Source organism: Nymphalis io, chromosome 27, assembly GCF_905147045.1.
Source record: "Nymphalis io chromosome 27, ilAglIoxx1.1, whole genome shotgun sequence".
NCBI lineage: Eukaryota > Metazoa > Arthropoda > Insecta > Lepidoptera > Nymphalidae > Nymphalis > Nymphalis io.
The window spans coordinates 1,199,746-1,213,916 of NC_065914.1; the positions used below are offsets into that span (position 1 = coordinate 1,199,746).

The 14,171-nt window shown below is 35.5% G+C and overlaps 1 protein-coding gene across 5 annotated transcripts in view; it reads right to left on the reverse strand.

The window, feature by feature from the left end:
* The window catches only part of LOC126778711 (fasciclin-3), a 125,771-nt gene that overhangs the window by 73,930 nt on the left and 37,670 nt on the right, over nt 1–14,171 (reverse strand). The window lies entirely within an intron of this gene.

Consider the following 14,171-nt stretch of genomic DNA (forward strand, 5'->3'; position numbering starts at 1 on the left):
ATCCGTATGTCATCATCTTAGGTCTTATTTCTTTTCGTTTTATATTAATTTTGGAGAGTAATTATATACATGTAAGCGTGTCTGTCACCTCATAACGACTCAATGAACATCTGTCGCCTGGGACCTAGAGAATATCAAAAATTTGAAGCCGACGAAAACACGGGACTGCGATATATCAACGCACAGCCCAAACTACTGGGGCTAGCACGATGAAAATTTGCATACGAGTTCCTTTTACAAAGTAAGTTAGCTGTACGGAAGGAATTTTGAAAATTTAAACGCTAAGGATGTTTTTAATTTAACCTCGAAGTTTGTATGAAAGTCCTTAATTTTTGAAGAAATGGAATTTTAGCAATTTTGAATAATAACGCGAGCAAAACCGCGTGTATAGTAGCAGTACTATTTATATATATATATATATACGGACGACGGGCGAAAGTTAAACGTTAATCATCATAAAGTCTCACCATGGACTATGGTTAAGTGAACAAGTTGTAACATAACTTGCTTCGAAAGAGAAAGCGATTTGAAGCAACAAGAACGCGATAAGAAACCGACATTTTATTTAATTGGACCTCCTGCGGCCCGGAGGATCAATATTTATTTATTTAGATAATATTTTGAGCTAGAATAATATTTATTACGGAGATAAGAGCTTCAATCATGTCTTATGTAAATTAGTTGCTGTTCAAAGACATATAATAAACAGCCAATATTTATTTAATGTACTTTAGAGTCTGTTTGTTTGTATGTTTGGAAACATCCAAAAAGATGCATCATATTCAAGATAGATAATTGTATACGCTTCTTCAGTATTTATACTAACATTATAAATGCGAAAGTAACTATGTCTGTATGTTACGCTTTCACAGCTAAACTACTGAACCGATTTTGATGAAATTTTGTATAAAGCAAGCTTGTAGCTTGAAGGTACTTTTTATACCTAAAACTTACCCACTACCCCTATCACGGACGAGAGTGAAAGCTTAATAAAACAGGCTGGAATTTAACAATATTTTTTTATCAACCGCAAGGAATTAAGCGAATTTCTTACAGTTTATTGTCCCTTTCTTTCTAAAAGCTGTTTTGTGAAACCGTGGTAAGAGTTAAAATGTTAACAATCCAAATACGCATGAATATAAATTAATTCGATTTGATTCGTAACCGTATTACAGACGTGCAGAAAATTAAATTTGGTCAAATTTCCAAAAAAAAAATAAGATTGTTAATTGTTAAACTAATTTACAGAAACAGTCAACCGCAAAGACAACCTCATATTTTAATTATTTTAAATATATCTGTTGTAGATTCGATAAATTTAATATTGCTATATACAAAAAACCGGGCAAGTGGCGTCGGACTCGCGCACTGACGGTCCCGTACCACCACACAATACTGAAAGATTTACTAGGTTTTTTTTAATTCCAATTAGTGCAGAAATGCCCGTATAATGCCCGTAGAATATACAAGAACTGAAACAAACGAATAATTAAAAAAAAACATTTTGCAAAAAGCATTCTCGCAGACGATGTTTATTTAAAAATTTTAAGGGGATAAAAAAACACACAGATGCGACCTCACGAAATAATTCGAGATTGTTTTTAGATATTTTTCAACCCCGTCAAGGGATGAACTGTCTTGAACCTGGGTGCAGTGACACCCGAGCGTTCACCTCGGTCTGATATTAAGGGCTGTCTCGTCTACATCAAGATAACAACTGTTACATATTCGGTGTCTATATAGTATATAGCAGTATATAGTGGTTTTTTTTTTAATTTATTTAATGTTTTTTTTTTAATAATATAATGCGTAGTTGGGTTTTATACAGCCTAAGGTTGTGAGGAATTACAAGTCATTTAACAAAGCAAGTTACATATTTTATGTTTTCCAAATAAATAAATTATTTGGAAAATAAATGAAAAAGATATTTATTACGTTATATACCTATTATGTTTTCTTCGTTACTAAAACATATATTAAAATTGTGCTTCGATTATTTAACTACCTCATTAGTTTAGTAATTTAGACTAAAGCGCTCTGTCGAACGAGGACGCAACCAGGGGCGGATACACGTATTAATATAAATTGTAATTGTCATGCGTTTGTCTCACGCGAGTATCGAACTCGCGACCGTCCGCGAGACCAAGTTCAATGAATGCAGCGTCAAGTTGAAGTTAATTATATTTTCAATGTTAAATAGCATTTCAAAAGAACACAATAGTTACAAATGCATCGCGTCATGAAACGGGCATCGAATCCATTACCCACGGTACTATTGACGATTCGTGACGGACGTGATTAAGTTCAAGTTTAATTCCATTATATTAAAATAGCAGCCTGTAAGTCCCACAGCTGGGCAAAAGCTGGGCAAAAGCCTTTACTATTAAGGAATAAGTTTGGCGCTTATTTCTCAACGCTACTCCAATGAACTGGAGAAGGTTGTTAGTTTCCAAGGTTCGCAGTTGGCGATGTAAGGAACCGTTAATATTGTAACCAATGGTGACTCAGGTGACATTTGCCAATTTGCCCGTCTGTCTGCCTATTCTTTAAAAATATGGATCCGGTAGATGGCGCTGTTGCCAGCATCCATATTTATTAAATATTTTGTATTTCTCACACAAAAAAACAAACATATTTTCAGCATCCCAGCACCTCTTATTATATTTTTTTCCCGTACGGAGTCGGGACGGGCAGCTGGTATACTTCTAAATCAAGGGTTTAATTTCATTTCAACTCACGACACAAATATATAAATAGATTCAAATCGAGTGTTACAAATACCACTAAAACGGACGGTAGACGTTTATGTGATGTGATTTGTATAATAAACATACATACATAATACAGTGTCTGCAACTATTTTAAGCGTGAGACGGTAACGTCAGGAATTCAGAGACGAGACGAAATACTTCAAGCGAACTTCATACGTCTTTGTCATTTAAGTGTTTCTTTCGAACGGTATGTTTATATGTTATTTTATAGTGTAAGACGGTTTCGAATTATTATTATATTATCATTGAACGGAGATGGCAACGTGAATAAAAGAAGATGGCGGGTTCCGAAACTAAGCACGAAACAATTAATGTTCATTTGTTTACAATACAGCTCGTTTCCAGCGGTGAAACAGCAAATCTCAAGAGAAGTTGATAACATTTATTGTAAATTTTTACGCTTTGTTACACTAAATAGAAACATTTACAAATAAATTTTAAACTCGTATTAAACATTTTAATAAGTAATATAAGAACTTGGAGTTAATATTTGTTGATGTTCATATAAATATCCAGTAACAGCCTGTGAATGTCCCACTGCTAGGCTAACGCCTCCTCTCCCTTTTTGAAGAGAAGGTTTTGGAGCTTATTCCATATATAATAAGCTATATAAATATATTTGTATATAATTATTACATGTATTTTTTTATTATTATTAAATATAGTAAATACTGAGTTTCTTGTCGGTTCCTCTCTGTATTATCTGCATTGATGGGACTAGTGGTAGCTTTAAGTAAAAATTTATATTGTAAAATTATTCAAAAGTGCTTTTGAGACTTGAATATAGTTTTGACTTTGAACAAGAAATACGAAAGGCAAATGAACTTAAAAGCTGATAACTTGCTACTTCCCAATGTTACGTTATTGCAAACACCTCGCTGAATGGTTCAAATAATGAAGGCAAGCGCTGACACGTACTGGGGTTCGTTCCGCTGTCGATTCGACATCTTTTTTCTTAAGTGTAATGGACTTTCGAACTAATTTTTTTATGAAGAGACCGTAATTATTGCTTTAAAAGGCTAAATTTATTTATATCTTAAATAATTTTGAAACTATTTTGCTGTTAGTTAAAGTAAAAAAATGACCCAATGTTGGAAGATATTATTCAGAAGGATTGAAGCTTATTGCACCATGCTGTTCTAATGCGGGGTGGTGTGGTAGATTTAATCCAAACCGTGCCGGTTTCAGAGTAAGGTGAAACTGCGCGGCGAATTAGTAGCTTATAAAACTCCTCGAGTTTGAAAACATTTAGTTCGTTTTCAATAATTCATACATAAAACTGACAAGTTTGATTTTAAGAACTATTTATCTATACTTATAAAATCGTTTGTCCAGACTGACATCAGTACCAACGCACATACAAAATGATTTGGTGTACGAAGCTGAAATTTTGAACAAACATAAGTTATTTCAAAAATCCTTTCGTAGCGGATAAGAAAGTTATTTAATTTTTGAAACGGGAGGGTAAGTTTGTATAAATAAACGCACGAAGTCGGGACGAACAGCTTGTTTATATTATATAGCTTCGAACGCAAAAAATATTCTCATGAACACCTATCGTGTTTCAGTAATTGATATGTTACTGATAAGGAATACGAATAAAAAAACTGATTAATACATACAAGCCAATCCATGTGACTCCGTTCGCATCAAATTCTAATTTTTTCCATATATTATAGTATATATATGTATGCATGTCTTATCCAAAACAAATGTTCAAGATTTAAGTGATGAGTTAACACACAGAGTTCTTTTCGCTTATTAGTCTAATTGTATTCAAACTGGTTGCGGTTTCATCAATACGGTTGATTAGGGAAATACATTGTTACATTTGGTATGAAAGCTGTGCGAGCGTGTAATTTCAGTTGCTTGGGAACGAAACGTCTTTATATATTAATGAATACTATATAGACAATCAAAACGTACATAACCTCGATATAGGTTAGTAATTATAAACATAAACTGTTCTTTATTAAATACTTTTCTTTTATCAAATTATAGGATTAAGGACTTCTTTATGTCGTTTTTTTTCTTTCATCAATAAATATGATTTTAAATACATATGATTAATAATGCCAACTCCATAGCTTTACTTGATATTAAACCATTTTAAAATTATGAAATATTAAATAGCAATTAGCATTGTTTGTTCTGGTTTGAAGAGTGAGCCAGTGTAATTAAAACAAGGGATCTTAGTTTCCATGGTCAGCGGCGCAGTGACGATGTAAGGGATGGTTAATATTTCTTACAGCGCCAATATTTATGTGCGTTGATGACCATTTACCATCAGGTTTCCCAATATATTTTTTTTGGGTCATTTTTCACACACGGCCATCTGATCCCAAATTAAGCTTGTGCTATGGAAACCAGACAACTGATATACTACATATACTATTTTTCTTTTGTAAATACATACTTACATAGATAATTACACCTTCGGCGTGAAATGCAAGCATCTACCAACCACGCCAACCGGCTTGTCAAAAAATTGTCCGTCCACCTATCTGTTTTATAAAAAAGTTGCTCTCATATCGTGGTCATTTACTCATTACTTCTTTTTTAGTTATTGTATTTTTTTATAGTTATGGTTTTTAGTATTTAATAGTTGTTTTTTTTGGTATTGCAATCTCATTTGAATACGTATGTAAGATAATGAAAATTTATTTTACGTAAACGATTTCCGATTTTATATAAACATTATTATTCAAGGGTAAACTTTTGCACAATAATCAGCGGCTCGTGTTGGTGAGTCAGCGATTATAACTAACTGTGAAGTGATTCACATTTCTGCGGTTATATATATAATATATCATATGAGCTGTGCATATACAGATTGTAAGTAACATAGAAGAATCGAGATCGCTTACGTTGATTTCAATCGAAGATCATGAATCTTATTTATGATTCTTTTTTTTTTATATGTCCGGGATGGCAAATGATTCTACTCCACCTGATGGTAAGTGGTAGTAGAGTCCAAACGCGACGACGGCCAGTACAGACGGGAAAAACGTTCTGCACTAGCCGCCTTCGCCTTGCCGGCCCGCAAGATGCCTCTTCACGCCTCGTTTGAAGGAACCCGGGTTGTAAGAGAAGGGGAACACGTGAGCTGGTAAGGAATTCCATTTTTTGGAAGTGCGACAAAGAAAGGAGTTGCCAAATTTCTTTGTTCGCGATGGAATTGATGTCACAGTTAGGTGGTGACATCGAGAACCAGCTCGCGTGGACTTAAGAAGGAAGGGGGAAGCAGGAATTAGAGAGAATAATTCCTCAGAGCACTCGCCGTGATACAGTCGATAGAAAGCGCTCAGTGCTGCTATCTCGCGACGCAATTGTAAAGGTTCAAGGGTGTTTGTGACCTTTACTTTGATTCATTAAGCTCGGTAGTGATATCGTGAGGCCTGTATCGAAATAAATGCACCAGGATGTGATACCTTATTCTAGCATTTATATTTTTATAATAAACTCCAAAACTACGAGTAATCCAAAAGGACGGAATAAAAGGTGTAAGATATGCCAAAGCGAGATGGTCATAGCTTCCATGTGTTAAAGAGAGACAGCACACATCTAACAACACACTTCCTATTTGGTTTAACTATTTTACGATGTGCTCATATTTAGATTTCTAACCTACGTCAATGAGCGTTATGAGGAGGGTCAGGGGCACGACTAAACCGTTATGGCTATATCAATGGAGATCACTGCCCAGGAGAAATGATAGCGTTCAGATAGTGATACGACTTTGACAATAATGATGTCCTCCTGACTCTCAAGGAAACTCTAAGGTGTGCAAACACAGGTGCACTCTCTATTCCTCACTCTTATAATCCGATGGGACGGCAATGCGACATGAAAGGAAAAGTACAGTTTTTACATGCTTTCCAAAGCACGGATGTGTGCACACTTCGAATTCCCAGAATCCGGGCCGGGAGAATTTTTCGGTAGAAATATCCAATTTTTTTTTTGGCCCGACCTGGTGTTTGAAACCAAGACCTCGGGATCTGCGGCTTCATATCTAGCCAAGAATTATAACATTTAAAGGGTACACGCATCAAAACAGCGTATCACTATAAGTCGGTTCTTAACATGTTACAAGCGAACGAAATGACTATAAGAACAGCACTGCTATTTTTCGGTTTGGCAGTTTATTTGCACAAGACTCCCCGAAACCCGCTTCTCGTGGCCTAAGAGCTGGTGCTTACCAAGCTCTAAGGTGGAGCCTTAGCGTTGAAGTACCAGCGCCAATTGTACGCTGAACAAAGGGTAAGACGGCTAAGTCTCGTTAGTTACTTTGGTTTTTTTTTAAAGTATAAGTAGGCGGACGAGTAAAAGGGCCTCCTGATGGTAAGTGGTCACCAACGCCCGTAGACATTGTCATTGTAAGAAATAATAACCATCGCTTACATCGCCAATGCGCCACCAACCTTTGGAAACTAAGATGTTATGTCCCTTGGCCTGTAATTACACTGGCTCACTCACCCTTCAAACCGGAACACAACAATACGCTGCTCCAATATGATTTTCACGATGTTTTCCTTCACCGTCAAGTACGAGATGAATTATAAACACAAATTAAGCGCATGAAATTTCAATCGTGTGATTTCAGAATTATCGACTATTTCACGTATTAAATTCGGTTCGACGTCATTTTAATTTTAAAAGATATTTTAAAACTAGTCATACTTTGCTCTAGTAATAAGATGTGTAAAACGAGGTGATAAAACATTTTTAGCATGTTAATTAAAGCACAAAGTTATAATTATGTAACACTAGCATAAAATGTAATTTTTCTCTGTGTATCTTTTTCAAATATGCACCAGAATGACGTGCATCAGAATGAATGTATATAATGACAGATCAGCTTTAAAATACTAGAACCTTTAGGTAATAATTTAGTACCTTTGTTTAAATATTTGGTACCTAAATCATTGACAGAAAAACATCCTTATTAAAATCTGTTAAGTCAAACAATTAAAAATTGTAAATTAAACACATAAACCTGTGTGTACGTTCTGTAAATATTTAGACGCGACAACGTAAACATTTGTGAGACATTGCAACGAGTTACAAAAAATAACAGTTAAGTGCGAGTCGGACACGAGGAACGAGGGTTCCGTGTATTATTAAGTATATTTATCCCATCGGATTATGACTGAGGAAATAGAGTGCTTATGCTTTGCACTCTTATTGACTATTTATATGTCCTGCGCATTTGGCTACTTGAGATTGGCCGCAGTGGCCGAAATCGGTCAGGCTGACATTATTTTATTAAGGAGTATAATTTTAATTTCCAATTTTACTAAAGTAATAACATAACATAACATATTACGTTTTTTTTCAATTATTAGAACTTATGATACCGGATTCTACTACAAGGAATATTCTGTAAGTGTATATACTTGCCGCATAATTGCTGTTCATGATTTTCAAAACATTAGATTTTGGATAACGATTATTATTATTACTAGAACTGCTGTCGTTATCTGTTTGCGACGACGCGAACTCGCTTGATAGTTTATATATTTATAAAATATTTTGCGCACAAACACAATACATAATGTATGACACATACAGTAACAGCCTGTTAATGTCCCACTGCTGGGCTAAGGCCTCCTCTCCCTTTTGAGGAGAAGGTTTGGAGCTTATTCCACCACGCTGCTCCAATGCGGGTTGGTAGAATACACATGTGGCAGAATTTCAATGAAATTAGAAACATGCAGGTTTCCTCACGATGTTTTCCTTCACCGTTAAGCACGAGATGAATTATAAACACAAATTAAGCACATGACAATTCAGTGGTGCTTGCCCGGGTTTGAACCCACGATCGTCGGTTAAGATTCACGCGTTCTTACCACTAGGCCATCTCGGCTTTTTTTTTTTGTGACACATAGCATAGAAAATATAATAAGTTAAACGCGTGTTAAGGGAAACTTATCGATGCAGCGATCTCTACCAGGAAACATTTGTGACAAAATTTAAATAAGAATTAAAAAAAAAAAACGATGCTTTATTGTAATTAATTACTATAAAATGTTGTTCTGTGTATTTTTAAGGCCTCGGATAATATACTTATCCATTAAATATCCAATAGAATATCCAAAATACTATATTATTGTGTAAAATCGATTGAAATTCAATAAATAATTTCAAGGTCACAAGCGGAACCCTAAATCGTCACGGGAAGTGTACAGGAAGAATATGTTTACATTAAAAAAAGTTACCCAGCTATCGACCATGTCAAAAGTACTGTATTCATTATGAAGCTGTTTTCTGTTAACTACAAAAGGAGAGCCGATGTGGAGCAGATTGTACACGTGACACAATCCCGACTATATACTAGCTGAACACGTGACTTCTCCAGCGTGGAATTCAGTTTGTGACGAAAATCCTTCATAACTGCCATTTTAACGATAAGCCTAAGAAGTGGACAGTAAAACTACGTGAACTTCTAAATTAACGGATTTTGTTGATATAAAGACTAAACGGTATCTTGGAATATTTTTTTTTTCTGCCTTTTGCCGTCCACTGCTGGACGAAAGCCTCCCCCATAGAACGCCAACCATCCCGACCCCCCTATGAGCGACGACATCTTGGAATACTCCATATTTAAAAATAATTGCATCATTTTTAGCCGTTTTGAGAACTATCTCGGTCAAAATGTTTTGTTTTTGGATCCATTTGGTGACTTTTTAATTAACTTCCGTAAGAAAATTATACCTTAACCGTTTGCCCTTTTTAATTTCTTTTAACTCGTTATCTCGTTTAGCTTTTATTTTATTTGTAATTTCGGTAAAATTCATAAATTATTCATTACATCCAGTTATGAAAGTGTTTTATCTTAATTTAATCTCAATGTGTTAATATTTTAATCATAATTAATTTCTACTTTTATATTGCATGAGGTGTATACCCAAATAGATAATAAGTATATAGACTGGTACATCAAAAAAATAAAAAATAATTTACAGCAGTTCGAAAGACGGTTATAAACATTTAACGTATATTTTTTTAAATCACAGAACCCATTTTTATGTGTATACGTTTAAGTCTTTAATGAAATATCTTATTTGAATAAAAAAAATACAGTTAATATATTACTATATTATCATAGTTTATAATGAGTAACATTAAAATAAGACGCCGCAACAAGACGGGGGAACGCGAAAGTGTTGAATTACGTAAATTGTGTTGTGTTGCCACAATTCCTTTCTAGATCTGAATCAGTCGGTGTTGCTACATCTTTTTAACTCATTCAAACATACTTCGTTTAACACGTATTATATATTTAATTGCCTCGTTGGTCGAGTGGCTTCATATAAGGCCGCAGACCCGGAGGTCCTGGGTTCAATTCCCAGGTCGGGCCAATAAAAAGTTATTGGGTTTTTCTGTCAGAAAATTCTCAGTAGCAGCCCGGAGTCTAGAAGTTGCAAGTGTGTACACTCCCGTGCCTCGGAAAGCACGTAAAGCCGTTGGTCCTGCGCCTGAACTCTTTCCGTTCGTGTCGGATTGCCGTCCCATCGGATTATGAGAGTTAGGGAATAAAGAGTGCACCTGTGTTTGCGCACACACTTGTGCACTATAATATCTCCTGAGTAGTTGGCTAACCTCACTTGTGATTGGCTGCCGTGGCCGAAATCGGTCTGGAGGACATTATTATTATTTAATTGAAAACTTATGTTCTAATTGATCAAATGATGTTAAATTTATTTTGCATAGGAATTGCGAAAAGTCAATCCCTTACTTTCGGAGATCTCGTGATATCAGCCTATATTAATTCGTGTTGTAAGTATATTCTAGTTCATAAGTATTATTGGTTTTATTTTTGCCCGATGTTGTTTATACCTGAGTTGCACCTATCGGGGTCAAGAGCTGATTGTCTAAGTCTGATAAAAAAATTGAATAATACCAGCTTTAACTTGAATCTTCTTTATAAAGATGTTTTTTTGCCCTCTAAGCGTCCGTAAACCATTTTTTCAATGGTGATAAAAACTATATGATAGCTACGCCACTGTTAAGCATATATATATATATATATATATATATATATATAAACAACACAATATCTTCCTGGTTTTGCTACTATAATGCAAAATGGATAACCTGCATTGTTCAGTACACTTGGAATGGATAACTTACAATAGATCGCGACTTATTAACATTACAATTGTGATATTTTTGGAAGACAAAACTCCGATGACAATCATTGTTATTCTTGAAGAGAATCCATTTAACGTGGGGAACGTCCTATCTAAGCGAAGCATCACCACCTTGAGTTAATCTACATTTTATTATTTAACCACGTGAAAATTATAGTTACGACGCGTCCCACTATTACAGCTACTATTGCAAATTTGCTTTAAATTAAAAAATGGGGCGCGTAATCATGATTTTTTTTTTTTTTTATAGAATAGGAAGGCGGACGAGCATATGGGCCACCTGATGGTAAGTGGTCACCAACGCTCTTAGACATTAGCATTGTAAGAAATGTCAACCATCGCTTACATATCCAATGCGCCACCAACCTTGGGAACTAAGATTTTATGTCCCTTGTGCCTGTAATTACACTGGCTCACTCACCCTTCAAACCGGAACACAACAATATCAAGTATTGCTGTTTTGCGGTAGAATATCTGATGAGTGGGTGGTACCTACCCAGACGAGCTTGCACAAAGCCCTACCACCAGTAAATTTGAATGTACTTATTTACTTTGTTATGTTATATAATATGTTTTCTATTCGCATTATGCATATCATATATGTCCCCACCAAGACAAGACAACGGAAGCACACGACACTACCTACCTTTTCTCGAAGCGTTTCGTATTTTTGTACCCTTACAGTCTAGCTATCAAGTGCTATTATTTGCCCATAATAGAAACTGATCCTAAATTTGAGTCACTAAATTTATATTGTATCACGAGGTCTGAGAAATAGAGATTTAACATTGACTAGCTTCCGACGGCTTCGTCCACGTGAAGGAGAGTTTGTACCCCTGACAACGTGTTTGCAATTTCATAATTTATTGAGTAGTAAGGACGTGAAAACGTAACAAATAAACTAACATCCCAAAACTCTTCCAAGGCGTCCACTTCTCTTAAGAAAAAGTATTTCATTTAAACAAGCTGATTCTCTCACAATGTTTTCCATTTAATACGTATTATGTATATAAGTTATATTTATATTATATATACAATTTAATCACTAGAAAAATATGTGATACTTGTTCGGGTTTGATCGTGAAATTATCGTTTGGAATCCACATGTTTTACTCTTGAATCATTTAAGTTTGCAAATTCAAGAGACCTTCTGATAAGAGGCTTATCAATATTGGCACTGGGGCGGTTTAAGGTATACAAGTTTATTTCCAGTTTTTAATCGTAAGTATTTAATTTCGAAGTTATCGCCTTGAATTATAATTTGAAGTAGATAACCTGAATTTATAGTTATCAAATGTATGTTATAGTCGTGATGGTTTAGTGTAGAGAGTAAATGGATTTTGGCGGATTCAAATCAAACTAGTAGTTTTAGGAGGTTCAATTCTATTTTCAATTACACGATAAATACAGTAATATCTACAGTATAAAGGTTGTTGTTTTAAAATATAGAGACAGATCAAGTCTCAGAACTTTTTTCCTTTTTTGTATAAATAGGCGGACGAGCAAGGGCTATCTGATGGTAAGTACTGGCGGTAGAGCTTTGTGCAAGCTCGTCTGGGTAGGTAAACAGCAGTAATTGGTATTGTTGTGTTCCGGTTTGAAGGGTGAGTGAGCCAGTGTAATTACGGACACAAGGGACATAACATCTTAGTTCCAAAGGTATGGGCTACCTGATAGTAAGTGGTCACCATCGCCCATAGAAATAGGCATTGAAAGAAATGTTAACCATCGCTTACATAGCCATTGCGCCACCAACCTTGGGCACTAACATATTAATTCCCAAGGTTGGTGACGCATTGATTTAAGGGGTGGTTAATATTTCTCACGGTACAAACGCACAGTAGCCAGTCCGCCAATATATTTTAAATGAGAAAACAATTGGAAAGTCGAATACGGTAACAATTTTTGTGTGAGTAAGAATCTTTATAGCATTAATCATCAATGATTACGTGTGTATTTCCGTATATAATCGGTAATGTACGTCTCAATTACTTTTGATATATATCGCTTTTCTGCGCTAACGGACCGGGGTTAAACCATTTAGTACAAACGTTAGAATGTGCAGAACATTTTTTACAGAAAAATTCACGCTAGAAAAAGTCACTTCCAAACGAATGAAACACAAAGCGGTTTTCAAATTCTCTGTTTACTACCACGCTCACATTCATTTAAATATCGTACGAAACGCCTGAACTAGCTTTGAAATAACTGTTTCACATTAATTACAATAATGTTCGTAAACAAAATTAGGTTCGAACTTCGGGTCTAAAAATAATAATAATAATGTCCTCCAGACCGATTTCGGCCACGGCGGCCAACCTCAAGAGAGATTAGCCAACTGCGCAGGAGATATTATAGTGCACAAGTGTGTGCGCAAACACAGGTGCACTCTCTCTTCCCTCACGCTCACAATCCGATAGGACGGCAATCCGACACAAACGGACGACGAGGCGCAGGACCAACGGCTTTACGTGCTTTCCGTGGCACGGGAGTTTGCACACCTCCAACTTCCAGACACCGGGATGCTACTGAGAATTTTCTGATAGAAAAACCCAATAACTTTTTATTGGCCCGACCTGGGAATTGAACCCAGGACCTCCGGGTCTGCGGTCTTACTTTAACCCACCAGTCCAATGAGGCAGTCAAGTCTTAAAATAATCACTACATGTTATAAATATAAAACAAGTGCCCGCATCGCGTCTGTCTGTCCGAACGCGATAAATTAAAAAACTACCAAATGGTTTTCATGTGGTTTTCATTAATACACAGAGTCATTCATAAGGAAGATTTAGGTGTATAATACATTAATGTCTCGTGTAAATTGATTGAAATATTACGATTATTATTGAAGACGTCGGAAAAATAACGCCGACATGATTTACTGGTGTGCGCCACGTAATCCAATATAGTTATATCCATTACAATAAAAACGTTTTATGTAGACCATTATTATATAATCCTGTAAAGTAATATAATGCTGTAAAATAACGATTCGAAAGTGTTGGTACGAGCTTATTTGAAATCTCACTCATACAAAACGGCGAAGTCGAACATTTCGAACTCACCCCAGAAATCGATCGTGAAATGTCAGAAAGTGATATTCGAGATTGTCGATAACAATTATAAGACTTCAAGAATACACGCGTCAGAATAGTATAGCAGATATATAGAAGTGAGGTCTTACAGAATAGCACAAGCGGGCACAGATATATAATAATAGTTTGTTTTTTAATTATTTTTAGAGTCA